The 13847-nt window shown below is 42.8% G+C and overlaps 1 protein-coding gene across 2 annotated transcripts in view; it reads right to left on the bottom strand.

Annotated features, from left to right (window-relative positions):
• Positions 1-13847, bottom strand: part of Rhoa (ras homolog family member A) — a 34057-nt gene that overhangs the window by 9895 nt on the left and 10315 nt on the right. The gene's annotated exons all lie outside the window — the stretch shown is intronic.

The raw sequence follows: 13847 nt of genomic DNA, 5'->3' as shown, positions 1-13847 counted from the left end.
GCGCAGGCAAGAAGAGGCTTACTTACTTCCAGTATGAGGCCAGCGGGGGCTACCTAGTTCATTCTAGGCCAGTGTAAACTATAGTATGATAGCTCAAAAATAAAAGCAAAATAAATTCTGCAAAGTATCATGGGGCATGATTTTAAACCTGGGCTACATTGTGCATTCAAGGACTGGAGATGAAACTCAGTGGTAGAACACTTACTTGACTAACATTTGCCAAAACCTGAGTTTAATCCCTAGACCTCAAAACCAGATAAAACCAAGTTTAAGTTTGAGAACAGCTTTAGGCATAGTGAGATCCTGTACCAAAACTCCAAGTAGGAGCCGGGTGTGGTGGCGCACACCTTTAATCCCAGCACTCGGGAGGCAGAGGCAGGCGGATCGCTGTGAGTCCAAGGCCAGCTTGGTCTACAAAGCAAGTCTGGGACAGTCAAGGCTACACAGAGAAACCTTGTCTCAGGAAAAACAAACAAATAAACAAAGAAAAAACAAAAACACCCCACAAACAGAACTCCAAGAATATGCATGTATGGTAGTATACCCCTGTTATCTTAGTGCTTAGAAGGTAGAGGCAGAGGCTAGGGGTGCTGAAATGGCTTAATTGGTTAAGGTACTTGACACCAACCCTAACAACCTTAATTCAGCTCTTGGGACCCACAGGGTAGGAGAGAACCAATTCCTATAACTGGTCCTCTGACCTCCTTACATGTGCCATAGCAAACATACATGGGCACTTAATAAAAATTATTTAAAAAGAAAAAGGTGAAGTTTGGTGATGGAACACATCTTTAATCCCAACACTCGGGGAGGCAGAGGTAGATGGATCACTGTTGAGTCCAAGGACAGCCTGGTCTACAGAGAGAGTCCAAATTGAGTTTGATCTCTTCAGAACACACAATAAAAATGCCAGATGATGCCAGGCAGTGGTGGCACACTCCTTTAATCCCAGCACTCAGGAGGCAGAGGCAGGCAGATCTCTCTGAGTTTGAGGCCAGCCTAGTCTACAAAGTGAGGCCAGGACAGCCAGGACCACAAAAGAAATTCTGTCTTGAAAAACAAAACAAGAGAGGAGAGAGGGGGCGGGGGCGGGGAGGACAGATTGATTGATTGCTTGATTAAGCAAGTGAAACTATTTCCTTGAAGCTGCTTCTGTCCTTGCCATTGGCGATGTTCTATGAGATCCCTTTAGAGTTGAAAAATACCATCCACAACATTTGCTTTCTATCTTTCCAAAACCTCTATCAGTTTTTGTTGTTGTTTTAATTCTAGTACTGGGAGTTCTGGGCCATATGCATGCTAAACATGGATGCTGCATCAGTGAATTCTAACTCCTGTGTTATGACAAATATATGCGTACCATATTATGTCAGAAGAGGAACTGGAGTTATAAATGGTTGATTAAAAGGCATTATGTGGGTGCTGGGAATTGAACCTGGGACCTTTGCAAGAGCACTAAGTACTCTTAACCACTGAACCACCTCTCCAGCCCCACCTTTTCACTTTATAGCCAAATAAGAAATCAATCATTAAGTTAGTGAGTATCTCCATTGTAACCTACTTGTACTTTGTTTCTGCCAGACAGGGTCTCTCTATAGAGCCCTGGCTGTCTTCTAACTTCTTGTGTTGACCAGGCTGCCCTTAAACTCAGAGATACCAGCCACTGCCTTTTGAGTGCTAGGATTAAAGGTGTTATTTTCCATATGAGAATACTACTGTAAGAATCTGCCAGAGGGCTGGAGAGATGGCTCAATGCTTAAGAAAACTTCTCTTCCAAAGGTCCTGGGTTCAATTCCCGGCAAGCACACGGCTTACAACCATCTATAATGAGATCTGGTGCCTTCTTCTGGCGTGCAGGCACACATGCGGGGAGAATACTGTGTAAATAATAAAATAAATAAATCTTAAAAAGAAAATAAAAAAGAGAGAGCCAGGCATGGTAGCACACGACTTTAATCCAAGCACTCAGGAGGCAGAGGCCTGCCTAGTCTACAGAGTGAGTTTCAGGAGAACCAGGGCTACAGAGAAATCCTGTCTCGAAAAACAAAACAAAACAAAAAATCTGCCAGAAGCCAAGCACGGTGCCTCACATCTGTAATCCCTGCACTTGGGAGGCAGAGGTAGGTAGATCTCTGCCTCTCTGAGTGCTGGGATTAAAGGCATGCGCCACTAAACCCAGCTCAGATATTTTTTAAGATGTTCAAGTGGCTAAGCCACAATCACACAGCAATGTACAGTTCTCTCCATTGTATCCAGCAGTCATGTTTGTATGACTATGCTTGACTCACATTTGTCTGAATAGCGTTCTGAAGTCCTTCTGGAACAATCTAATGGCTGTTCTTCTAGCCTCTAGTTTTTGTGTGTGTTTGTTGGTTGGTTTTTTTGAGACAGTGTATCTTTGTGTAATAGTGCCCTGGCTACCCTGGAACTCACTTTATAAACCAGCTGTGGCCTCGAACTCAGAGACCTGCCTGCCTCAGCCTCCTGAGTGCTGGGATTAAAGGCATAAACCTAGCTAGTTAGCCTAGAGTTTTTGTGTTGTTGTTTTTTAACTAAACTTAGAGTCTTTCTAGATTAAACTGGGTTGGGGAATTAAAAATAAATGCTCAACAATGATATACATGAAAGTATGAAAACATAAAGGTCTAGCCATGGTGGCATATGCCAGTAGCAAATGTTGAATGGAATGAGGCCGAAGGACTCTGAAAGGGGGGAAAACAAGCCCAACCCAGTATCCAAAGGTGGTGGCAGAGGCTCCCTGAAGAGAAGGCTCAGCAGAGTTGAGAGAACCTGGCTGCTATTCCAGATGATCTAGGTCCAATTCCCAGCACCCACATGGCCCCTAACAACCACCTATAATAAATAACTCCAGCTCTAGGGGATCCAATACCTTCTCTGGGGCCTCCACAGGCACCAAACCTGCAAGCGGTGCATATACACACAACTAGGCAAAACACCCTACATATAAAATAAAAATTAAAAGAAATCTATAAACATTGTATACACTAACCTTTAAAACATGTAGTAAAGCCGGGCGTGGTGGCGCATGCCTTTAATCCCAGCACTCAGGAGGCAGAGGCAGATGGATCGCTGTGAGTTCGAGGCCAGCATGGTCTACAAAGCGAGTCCAGGATGGCCAAGGCTACACAGAGAAACCCTGTCTCGAAAAACCAAAAACAACAACAACAACAACAACAACAACAAAAAACACCACGTAGTAAAGCCAGCTAGGAGTAGTGGTGTTATGTCTCTAATCCTAGCACCTGGAACCAACCTGGTCTACATAGTAAGTTGTGGGCCACCCCTTTCTGGACATAGTGTGGACTCTGTTTTTAAATATCATTATTTTTGTTTGGTTGGTTTTCTTTTCTTTTCTTTCTTTTTTTTTTTCTGAGACAGGGTTTCTCTATATAGCCTTGGCTGTCCTGGACTCGCTTTGTAGACCAGGCTGGCCTCGAACTCAGCACTTCACTTGCCTCTGACTTCCGAGTGCTGGGATTAGAGGTGTGCACCACCACACCCAGCTTGTTTTGTTATTCAAAACAGGGTTTCTCTATGTAGTCCTGACTGTCCTAGAACTTGCTCTGTAGACCACGCTGCCTCTTTCCAGATGATACTCAGGGAATTTAGGGATTTAGTATAATTTACAAAGAAGAGCTTAGATAGCCTAGCTCAAGCTGGAAGAATTTTTCTAGTACAGATTTTGATTGGCAGGACTTAGTTCCAGCCACATGTCCTTAATTAACAGATTTTTTTTCCTTCACTGAAAAGGGTAAAAGTGCTCCTTACTGATGCTTCTGGAACTCTCTCTGTTCTGCCAATCACTGTAGTAGTTAACACTTTAGAATGAAAGGTACATAAAAAGCAGTTAAGATAACAGAACTACAAGAACTAGTTAGGAGCCGGGCGTGGTGGCGCACGCCTATAATCCCAGCACTCGGGAGGCAGAGGCAGGTGGATCGCTGTGAGTTCGAGGCCAGCCTGGCCTACAAAGCGGGTCCAGGATAGCCAAGGCTACATAGAGAAACCCTGTCTCGAAAAACCAAAAAAAAAAAAAAAAAAAAAAAAGAACTAGTTAGGAGTCCTAAGTTTACAAATGATTTAAAAGACTGGCAAATAAATGTTAGGAAGCCAGATATTGCTCAGAGGTTAAGAGCACTTGTTCCTGCAGAGGAATTGGGTTCAGTTCTCAACACCCACATGATGGTTCACAACCACCTGTAACTCTAGCTTCAGGGGATCTGATGAGGACACCAGGCATGAACGAGATCAAAGGATGCTAGCATCCACAATAGACGTCTCAAGAACACCTGTTAACTACAGCTCAGCTCAAATGATCTAATGGCCCCTCCAACATCCATGGGCACCTGCATACACACAAATAAAATAATATTAAGTCTCCCCCCTAAACAGGGTTTCTCTGTGTAGCCTTGGCTGTCTTGTAACTCTCTTTGTAGACCAGGCTGGTCTCAAACTCAAAGATCTGCCTGCCTCTGCCTCCTGAGTGCTGGGATTGAAGGTGCACGCTACCATGCACCTTTATTTTGAGACAGGGTCTCACTATATGACCCCAACTGGCCCAGAACTTACTTTACAGACTAGACTGGCCTTGAACTCAGATTCACCTGCCTCTGTCACCCATGTGCCAGGATTAAAGGCATGTGCCATCACACTTAGCAATAAAATCAATATTAAGAGAGAGCACACACAAGGCATAGCAGCACATCCCTGTAAATCTAGGAATTTGAAGCCACCTTGAGCTACATTGCAAGCCCTGTCACAAACACAGTTTAGGGAATATGGTTTAGTGTCCAAGCACTTGCTTAGCATGTATAAGACTCTGGAGCCAGCCAGGCGTGGTGGCTCACGCCTTTAATCCCAGCACTCGGGAGGCAGAGGCAGGCAGATCGCTGTGAGTTCGAGGCCAGCCTGGTCTACAAAGCGAGTCTAGGACAGCCAAGGCTACATAGAGAAACCCTGTCTCGAAAACAAAACAAAACAAAACAAAACAAAACAAAGACTCTGGAGCCAATCCCTAGTACCGACAGGAGAAAGCTTCTAGTCCCAGAATCTACATGGCAGCTCTCAACTACCTAAAACTATAGTCCCGAAGGATCCAACACCAGGAATGCAAGTAGTAATAGACACACATGCAGGCAAAACACCCACACACACAAACAGATAAACAAGTAAACGGAGCTGAAATCGAAGCTAACTTGACAGAATGCCTGCCTATTAATCATGAAGTCCTGGCTTTGATCTCCAGCAACACATAACTGACTGTGGCAGTAGACACCTGTCATCTTAGCACTCTGGAGGAAGAGGCAAGATTAGGAGTTCGTGGCCAGATATAGTGAGCTCAAAACTAGCATAGGATATATGAGACATGTTTTGAAAAACAAAAGAAAAAAATTACAAAGGAAGGACCCAGACTGCGTAACCAACAAGAGCTTCCAGTTTCCAGCAACCAGAGAAACCTTTTAATTTACCACCAAGAGAGAACTGAGAGAAGAGTGGGGAGATGTAAACGTTGAGATGGGCAGTGTGAAAGGTTCTTCCAAAGCATGAGGGAATACATTACAACTAAGACAAACTTTGAAGACATTCTACATATGAAAAAAAAAAAGCCACGAAAGACAAAACATTTTGTGATTTCATTTATAAAGTGTTTAAAATAGCAGGTCTATGGAAACAGAGCAATTGGTGGTTGCTTAAGGTTTGAAATGGTATAAAAGACTAGAGATGACAGCTTTAAAGTAAGGCTTTTTTTTTTTTTTTTCTTTTTTCTGGTGGTGAGTATGATGGCTGGATTTATGTCAACTTGACACATATTAGAGTCATTTAAAGGGAGGAATTTAAAGGAGGGAATCTCAACTGAGAAAATGCTTCCAGAAGATCCAGCAATAAGGCACTCCATCCACTGAGTTACATCCCTGGCCCTTTTTTTCTCAAAAGAAGCAAGACTTAAACAGTTGAGCCAGGCATGATCATGCATACCTGTCATCCCAGCACTCAGGGAGGCAGATCTCAGAGTTTGAGGCCAGCCTGGTCTATAAAGTCAAGGCTGTCCTGCCAAGAAGAACAAAGAAACCCTGTCTTGAAAACAAAAAACAAACAAAATCAGTTGAGAGTGATACTGGGAAAGGAAATGTGTTTGCATTAAAAGAGATATCCCACTATTCCAAAAAACAAGGCTATAAACTAAGGAATTTTAGAATAGCTAGGCATGGACAAATGTTGCCTTTGAAGGCAACAGTCATTAGTTCAAAATGAGACCACTTATATACTTTGTCTGGCACTCAGTTACAGGTACAGAATAGGTGAAGAGTTGGATTTAACCATAGCTGAAGTTCTACTAGATAAGATGAGAAAGGAGGGGCTGGAGAGATGACTCAGAGGTTAAGAGCACTAACTAACTCCCCTCCAGAGGTCCTGAGTTCAATTCCCAGCAACCACATGGTGGCTCACAACCATCTATAATGTGATCTGATGCCCTCTTCTGGCCTGCAGGTATACGTGGAGCCAGAGCACTGTATATGTAATAGTGAATAAATCTTAAAAAAAAAAAAAAAAAAAAAAAAAAAGATGAGAAAGAAGGAGTGGGCTGATAGCTCACCAAGTAGAAAATCTGCCTAGCCGGGCGCAGTGGTGCACGCCTTTAATCCTAGCACTTGGGAGGCAGAGGCTGGCAGATCACTATGAGTTCGAGGCCAGCCTGGTCTACAAAGTGAGTCCAGGACAGGCAAGGCTACAACAGTGAAATCCTGTCTCAAAAAACCAAAAATCTGACTAATACACAATGCCTCCAGTTCAGTTCCCACCAAAGAAACCTAGTGTGGTGGCACACATGAGATACTATCTCAAAAGAAGAGAGAGAAGTGAGAGGATAAAGCTGGGAAAGGGTTAAAATTTTACACACAAGGAGGTGATAATAGAGCAATGAACTGAAAGGGAGCGGCAATGGAAGGACGGTAGGTCAATGAACTCTAAGTTCCAGTGGGGCCAAAGAATTTCAGTGTTTGAATATTGAATACACAACGACACGTACCCCTCTAGGGACCACATATCCTTCTGTAGTATCTTATTTACCAAATGAAATGAGGATACTTTTAAAAAACATTAATATATTTTAAGATGGACTCACTTGAAAACAATCTGTAGGTCAAAGGAATGAGAAATAAAGTGTATCTTAGCTTGCTTTGCCTTGTTTTTTTGTTTTTGTTTTTTTCAAGACAGGATTTCTCTGTTGAGTCCTGGCTGTCCTGGACTCACTTTGTAGGCCAGGCTGGCCTCAAACTCAGATCAATCCTCCTGCATCTGCCTCCCAAGTGCTGGGATTAAAGGCACAAGCCACCACGCCCAGCTGCTTTGCCTTGTTTTTAACAATTGACTATTGATGTCATTTTCAGTGTCCTCACTTCTTTGACCAAGGCTAATAACTGATCCCTCTGCTGTTGCCATCAGTAATAAATTACTAGTGCATAGCCATCATGTGGAAAAAGTACATCACACAGTGTCTATAAAGCAGTGGATTATGCACTGTTCATTATCTCATCATTCTGCAGAAAACCAGCCCCAAGGTGTGCACAGGCCACAAGTGCCATGAGACCCAGGAAAGATGCTGCCTGCAGAAGCACATGCTTCTGGGCGGCAGCAAAACCAGTGGATCTCCACAGTCTCTACTGGCAGAAGGGACCTTGTGGAGTGAGAAACTATAACTCCATCTGAGACTGTAAGAGTATACTGCTATTTTAACTCCATAGAGCCTCCCTAGGTGTGCTGATTAGTTTTTGTTTTGTTTGTTTGTTTTTTTGGACAGGTCAGTCTCTCTATAGTCTAGGCAGTCCTGGACCTTGATGTGTAGCCCAGGCTTTAAACTCAGGGACTCTGCCCCAACTGCTGGGATTAAAGGCATGCTCCACAACACCTCACCCTTCCTCATGCGTGCATGTGTATGTGTTCATGTGCGTATGTTTTGTCTGTTCTTTTGAGACTCCATCTGCCCTGGAACTACTATGGATACTAGGCTAGCCACAAACTCAGAGATCCACCAGCCTCTGCCCTCTAGAGTGCTAGGATGAAAGGCATGTGCCATCACAACCCATCCATTTTTGGTTAACTGTACACAAACTAGGTTACCTCTGAAGAAGGACCCTCAACTGAAGGACTGCATCCTTCAGATTAAGCTGTAGGCAAGTCCATGAGGGCATTTTCTCAATGAATAATCAATGCCAGAGCGCCCAGCCCACGGTGAGCATCACTACCCCTGGGCAAATGGTCTTGGGCTGTACAAGAAAGCAGGCTGAACAAGACAATGGGAGCAAGCGAGCAAGTGTTCTTTCCTCTGGAGTCTCCTGCTTCAGTTCCTGCCTCCAGTACCTGCGCTGGTTTCCCTTGATGATGAACTGTATGTGACCTGTAAGCTGAAATAAATCCTTTTCTCCTCAAGTTACTTTTGGTCATGATGTTTACCACAGCAACAGAAAGCAAACAAGAACACCAGTCTAACCAACACTGGTCACTCCCTACAAGGAAATAAACCAAGATTAACTAGATTCAAGCCAAGAACTAAATTCCACAAAACCCCAAATTATATTCAAACCAAAACCTGAATTCCACTACTTCTGACATTTGTTATCCCAGCATTTGAAGAATTAAGACATGTAAACATTCAAGGCCAGCTTGGGCTACATAGTAAGTTTCAGGCTACCATATAAGACCGTTACTTCAAAAACAATAATCAAAAGAGATGAAGAGATGGTTCGTTAGTTAAGAGCACTTGTTCTTGCCGAAGACCAGGATCTAGTTCCAAGCACCCACATGTTGGCTCACAACCATCCATAACTCCAGTTTGAAAGGATCCAATGCCATCTTCTGACCTCTGTAGGCATCAGGAACACATATGATTCACATATATAACTTCAGGAAAACATTTTCATACACAAAAAATTTTAAAATTGTAATTAAAAACTCAAGGGCATGTAAATGAGATAGCTGGGCTAATAAAAGCACCTGTCACCAAAAGGGCTGTATTTAATCCTTAAATCCCACAGTGGAAGAAGAGGAAAGCTGTACCGGCTGATGTAACTTTTTTTCTAGACAGCACTTTCTGATGTATAAGGTTTAGCAACAAAGGGCTTTCTTTTAATTTCTATGGTCCCTATATACTTAGCAGGGTAAAAAATCGCATTGAATAGATATTTACAAGATTAAGGAATTTAGCCTTTTCAAATAAACAAATATAAATGTGTTGCTGGCATATAAAGAAGGTATGAGGGCTTAAAAAAAAATTGTTTTGAGGGCCGGGCTTGGTGGCGTACATCTTTAATCCCAGCACTTGGGAGGCAGAGGCGGATCTCTGTGAGTTCAAGGCCAGCCTGTTCTACAAAGGGAGTCCAGGACAGCCAAGGATACACAGAGAAACCCAGTCTCAAAAAAACAAACAAACAAAAAAATTGTTTTGAGACAGGGTTTCATTATGTATTCATAAGTGGCCTGGAAGTAACTATGAGACCAGGCTGGCCTAGAACTCAGATCCACATGCCTCTACTTCCACATTTGGCCAAAAGAGTTTGTTTTGTTTTGGGAATGCTAGGGCATGAACCAAGGACTTGCACATGCTAGGTAAGAGCTCTGGCACTGAGTTACGTCCCCTACCCTTAAGACTTTTTTGAGACTAGCTCAATGGTTAAGAGGCTGCACTTCCAGGCAGGTGTGGTGGCACACACCTTTAATCCCAGCACTCAGGAGGCAGAGGCAGGTGATCACTGTGAGTTCGAGGCCAGTCTGGTCTATAAAGTGAGACCAGGACAGCCAAGGCTATACAGAGAGATCCTGTCTTAAAAATACCAAAAAAAAAAAAAAAAAAAAAAAAAAAAAAGGCTGCGCTTCCAAAGGTTATGAATTCAATTCCTAGCACCCACATGGTGGCTCACAACCAACTATAAATGGGGTCTGATGCCTTCTTCTGTCATTCAAGTACAATGCAGACAGAACATTCAGACATAAAATATATACATACATAAATTAAGCATGGTGGCCCATGCCTGTAATCCCAGCACTTGAGGAGGCAGATCTCTGTGAGTTCAAGGCCAGCCTGGTCTACAAAGTGAGTGCAGAACAGCCAAGGCTACACAGTAAAACTGTCTTGAAAAAAACCAAGCAAATAAATAAATAAATAAATAAAAACCCTCACTTATTAGCCAAACACTAATTATCAGGAAGCACAAAACAATCCTCCAGCCAAAAAGCAGAAGTGGAAAATAATTCATCTGAATTACACTGCCTCTGCAGGATCAAGATGTTTATAATATTTTAAAAGATAATGAATAAATTTCCATGCAGATAAAATAACCATAGCCTTAAAAATGACTAATTCACTGTACTTAACATAATTATAATTTTACCTCATGCATCTTCAAAAAGGCTAATTATGCAGAAGAAACAGTGATGATTATAGCAAGCTTTCTACCATTTTTAGACACTTGGACACCAAACAAAACGCAAAACAATCTCATTTGTCAAGGGCTCAGCGATGGGGTTGGAATGCAGCTCAGCAGCAGAGCTCTCCTCTGGCATATGTGCAAAGCCTCGAGTTTGAACCTTAAAATTACAAAAAAATGAAGTACCTCCTCTAATAGATATAACATTAAAGTTTGAGGCTGTAACATTTACCCTATTTGCAGTACTTAAAACCTTAGCTCTCAAACATGTAATGCTAAAATTTACACATCTTAGGTTTTTCTCTAAATTGAAAATATGTATGATGCGAGTGACTATTAGAAGTTGTCTAGCCTTTTAGGAAATAAACCTGAAAATTTAAGCCAAAACCAGGGCGTGGTAGCACATGCCTGTAATCCCAGCACTCCGGAGGCAGAAGCAGGTGGATCTCTGTGAGTTCAAGGTCAGCCTGGTCTACAAAGTGAGTTCCAGGACACCCAGGGCTGTTACACTGAGAAATCCTGTCTTGAACACCCCCACCCAAAAAAATTAACACAAAAAAGACTTTGAGTTAGCCAGGTATAGTGGTGCACACCTTTAATCCAGCACTCAGGGAGCAGAGGCAAGCAGATTTCTGTGAGTTTGAGGCCAGCCTGCTATACAGAGTTCCAGGACAGCCATGGCTACACAGAGAAACCCTGTCTCAGGGGAAAAAAAATAGAGCCTGGAATGTATAAATACTTCTTGCAAACCTGGGTTTTATTAAGTGTTAATTTCTTTTAAAGGTTTATTAATTTTTATTTTATGCATACAGGTGTTTTGCCTGTATGAATGTCTATATACCACTTTGCATGTCTGGTGCCCACAGAGGCCAGAAGAGGAGCCCTGGAACTGAAGTCACAGAAAGTTGTGAGCACCATGTGGGTGCTGGGAACTGAATTTGCTTCCTCTAGAACAGCAGTTCTCAACCTGTGGGTTATGACCCGTTGGTGTGTGTGTGTGTGTGTGTGTGTGTGTGTGTGTGTGTGTGTGTGAGAGAGAGAGAGAGAGAGAGAGAGAGAGAGAGAGAGAGAGAGAGAGAGAGAGAGAGAGGTGTCTAAGGACCCTTTCCCAATGGTCACATATCAAATATCCTGCATATCAGATACTTACAATTTATAATAGTAACAAAATTACAGTAACGAGGCAGCAACGAAAGTAATTGTATAGTTGGAGGTCACTACAACATGAGGAACTGTATTAAAGGGTTGCTGCACCAGGGGGGTTGAGGACCACTGCTCTAGAAGAACAGCAAGTGCTCTCAGCAGCCAAGACATTGCTCTGTCCTCTACTGCTAAATGTAAGGATTCCTTTTTGTTTAACATGTAGGAGTGTTCTGCCTGTGTGAAACAATGTAAGCAGTATAAAAAACACCTTGATTGAATTCTGGGTAGAGTACTGCACTGCAATTAACAATAACCAAATAAATAAATAAGTAAATAAATGTGGAGTCATTAACTTCTAAAATTCTAAACCCAAAGCCTTAATTATTCTTGCCAAAACAATAAAATATCCATCTTCCTCTCGTCAAGCTTAGAGCTACATCCCTATTTCAAAGGCCTTTCCTCGGCTCCCAACTTAGATCAGGCCGTTTAGTGCTTTCTTGTAGCACCTCACACGCACTTTTTTTTTTTTTGTTTTTTTGAGACAGGGTTTCTCTGTGTAGCCTTAGCTGTCCTGGACTCACTTTGTAGACCAGGCTGGCCTCAAACTCAGAGAGATCTGCCTTCCTCTGCCTCCCCTAGTGTTGGGACTAAAGGCGTGCGCCACCACGCCAGGCAGCCTCACACATCTTAATTCTCTTCCAGGGTTTCCTCTTGCCAAAATACACTGAAATGAGAATATTATGTGTTGCTGGGGGCTGGGGCATGTGGTGCACATCTTTAGTTTCAGCACTTAGGAGGCAGAGGCAGGCAGAACTCTGTGAGTTAGAGCCCAGCCTGGTCAACAGAGGGAGTTTTAGGACGCCAAGACTACAAAAAAAACCATATCTTGAAAAACAACAACAAAAAAGAACGTTATCTATAGTAGTCACCATTACTGGACAAGTACGTAACAGGCAGTGTTCAAATAAAACAAATCTGTCTCTGTGTGGTGCGGGTACTTGATGTCTTGCTCCACTGCTCTCTGCCTCAGTGCCTAAGATGGGGCTTTGCTCAGCTGGAAGGTCTTAGGATCCACCTGTCTCTACCTCTGCTCCATCACACTCTTGCTAGGGTTATAAGCTCACACAATCAGTCTGAATTTTTTTTTCATGGGTGCATGTCTTTTTGTTTGTTTGTCTTTTGTTTTTCAAGACAGGGTTTCTCTGTGTAATAGCCCTGGCTGTCCTGGAACTCTCTTTGTAGACCAGGCTGGCTTCGAACTCACAGAGTTCCACATGACTGCCTCCCAAGTGCTGGGATTAAAGGTGTGTGTCATCACGCCAGGCAGAGCTCTTCTTTGTACTTGCACAGAAGTACTCTTACCCACTAAACCATTTCTCCAGCCATGAACATAGTTTTAGAAGCAAACTATCCTTATATAGCCAATCTGTGGCATAACAGATTTTTAAATTTTCATTCATGGGTCAATGAAATACACAACATAAATTATGTAAAGAGATGCTTATTTTGCTTGGTGTGGTTGTGGAAACCTTTACACTCAGAACTTGGGAGGCAGAGGTAGGTAGATCTTTTAGAGTTTGAAGCCAGCTTGGACCACAAGATGAGACCCCACCTAAAAAAATTTTGGGGGGTATGTATGTACGTATTTTTGCATGTATGAAGGTGCACATGGAGGCCAGAGGTGAACCTCAGTTGACATTCCTCAGGAGCCTTACAACTTGGTTTTTGAAACAGGATCTCTGCGTGCTAGGTTCACCCATTTGGTGGTTGCTGGCCATCCAGTGAAGCTTCCTTCAGATGTTCCAGCAGACTTCCTGGCATACTGTAGTTTTTAAGAAACCATATTATCACTGGGCGGTGGTGGCGCACGCCTTTAATCCCAGCACTTGGGAGGCAGAGGCAGGCGGATCGCTGTGAGTTCGAGGCCAGCCTGGTCTACAAAGTGAGTCTAGGCCAGCCAAGACTACACAGAGAGACCCTGTCTCGAAAAACCAAAAGAACAAACAAACAAAAACAAAACAAAAGAAAAAAAAAAAAGTTCAGGATAGTCAAAGCTATACAGAAAAAAACCTGTCTTGAGAAAACAAACAAACAAAAGCCCACACAAACCACCTTAACATCCCTCTTACTATAACAGAGAATTCAAAGTTAACCAAAACCAGCTGCAAGATATAGTCATTGCTAGGCAACCAGAGCAGAAATATCATGAGTTCAAGACCAGCCTAACCCCCACAAGATCCTATCTTTAAAAAAAAAAAAAAA

Source organism: Acomys russatus, chromosome 32 (genome assembly GCF_903995435.1).
Source record: "Acomys russatus chromosome 32, mAcoRus1.1, whole genome shotgun sequence".
Lineage (NCBI taxonomy): Eukaryota > Metazoa > Chordata > Mammalia > Rodentia > Muridae > Acomys > Acomys russatus.
This window is presented reverse-complemented; position numbering and strand designations above follow the sequence as displayed.